This window comes from Scyliorhinus torazame, chromosome 9, assembly GCF_047496885.1.
Source record: "Scyliorhinus torazame isolate Kashiwa2021f chromosome 9, sScyTor2.1, whole genome shotgun sequence".
Lineage (NCBI taxonomy): Eukaryota > Metazoa > Chordata > Chondrichthyes > Carcharhiniformes > Scyliorhinidae > Scyliorhinus > Scyliorhinus torazame.
The window spans coordinates 205,063,110-205,064,962 of record NC_092715.1 but is presented as its reverse complement, the minus strand read 5'-3'; the positions used below and the strand labels follow the sequence as shown (position 1 = coordinate 205,064,962).

The 1,853-nt window shown below is 55.9% G+C and overlaps 1 protein-coding gene across 2 annotated transcripts in view; it reads left to right on the top strand.

Moving 5' to 3' along the window:
• Nucleotides 1-917: 917 nt before the first annotated feature.
• Nucleotides 918-1,853, top strand: part of slc20a2 (solute carrier family 20 member 2) — a 109,516-nt gene continuing 108,580 nt past the window's right edge. Inside the window, exon 1 of one of the 2 annotated variants that reach the window (XM_072517018.1) lies at nucleotides 918-1,455. The gene's annotated coding sequence lies outside the window, so the exon portion shown is untranslated. The remainder of the gene's footprint in view (nucleotides 1,456-1,853) is intronic. The other variant, XM_072517014.1, reaches the window with a different exon arrangement.

Sequence of the window (1,853 nt, the reverse complement as noted above, 5' to 3'; positions counted from 1 at the left end):
TGAAGAGCACACCTGGTCAAGATATGACACCTGATTATATTTTGTCAAAGAGAAATTTCACAGCTTTATCTTCCTTGAATGGTTATTCATATTTGTTCACTTTTTGAAGAGGTTATTTAAATTGGGCAGAATCTTTGGCAAGGTTAAAGTGTTGACCATGGTTTGTGGAAGGGACATGGTTGAATGACCTTTACTGGGCCCATAAATCATGTTTGTGACTGAAATTTGCACGTTTGATAGATTTGGGGATATATCTGGAGAAATGGTCAATAAATGCAAGACATTAAGAGACACCATAGTGTATCTAAGAGCACTTGTGGAGAGAAAGGCTAATGCTTCAGATTCAGACCCTTCACAATGGGTCTAAACTAACAATAACTGGCTTGTTCTCTCAACAGACCCCGACTGACTGCTCAGTATTTTCTGTTCTTCCCACACCTGCACACATGTATGGTGTGGCATTTATGGTAAGTTTGGAATGCATGTTTTGTTAATGGTACGTTTGGAACTGGCCCTGGTAGCTAGAATGGGCACTGCCATTTCTGGTATATTTGGCACTGGTGTTAATGGAATGATTGGAGCTGGTGTTTTGGTTGGAGCTTGAGGTGATTATGGCACGGTTTGAAGTGGCTATAGTGCAGGCGGTGGGGGAATGGTTGGAGCTGGTACTGTTTTTTTTTGGGCTGGGGGGGGGGGGGGACAATAACTTGCATTTATAATCGGACATTCCCAGTGGATGTTGGAGCTGCTGGTTATGGTGTGGGGTGATCCCAATTCTGGGGTCTACCTGGTTTGACTTGTGCAGCGCTGTCGCCTGCCAGGTGCTGGAGAGTGGGGATCAAAACCAGCGCGGCTGAGTTTCTTTTCTTCTCTCTGGCCGGCCGCAGGAAGGCGATGGGCTGAATGGGTCCCTTTCAGCGTCGCAACCTGTCCCCCGGTCTGTGAGCAGGAGGACGGGGCGATGGCATTCATGGCCAGGGTGGCTATCTTGGCGTTTAAACCGTGCCCAGTGGCAGTTAGCTGGTGTTTCTGGTGGCGGGAGGGTGTTTGGCTTTCCTGCTGCTTTGTCCATTAATATGTTGGGGGGGGGAGCAGTGAGTCAGTCGGTGCGGTTTGTGGCTGCTCTGCCCAGTGTGAGGAGCGTCTGCTCTGCCTGCCCTCGGTAATGAGCAGTGGGAGTGAGTGAGAGCCGCGACCCCGGCTCCCTGGTTGCCACCCACAGGGGACCCGGTGGCCGCTCCGCCCCTCCTCCGCCTCCTCTCTCCTCCAGCCGCTATAAAGAGAGAGCCGGAGCCGCTCCCTGCTGGGTGAACATGGCGGTTTAGACCATCCCGGCGTCCTGAGTGCGGGTCTGGCAGGAGCAGCAATCCCGGCAGTCGGCCTCTGCCCCTCGGGCGGGAAGAGCCCTCTCTGCGGCCACCATCTTACTGAGGGGAACCCGGGCCACTCGTCCGGGTGAGTCAGTGGCCGAGGCCTCGGCCGGCAAGTTTGTTTCAATGAAACTTGTTCTCTTGTCCGCCCCGGGTTCGGGCTGCCCGCACCTTGTGTTCGGATCCCCCGATGGCGGCTGTGGCCCGGGGCCGGGCCTCCCCCCCCGTGTCTCCCTGGGGGAAATCGCTGCTCGGGGCCGGCTGTCCCGCACCCTCCTCCTCCGGCAGTGTGAGGCATGGCGTTGGTGTCGGGCTGTCCGTCTCCTGGCGGGGCCGGTTCCTCTGCTGCGGGCCGGAGCCGCATGGGGGGGGAGAGAGATTCACCTGCTCCATGTGCTCCGAACCCGCGCTCCGGAACACGGAACAGCCCGGCACCATTGACACTGAGTCATCGGAGTGTGTGGGAGAGGCGTCTGTGTGACC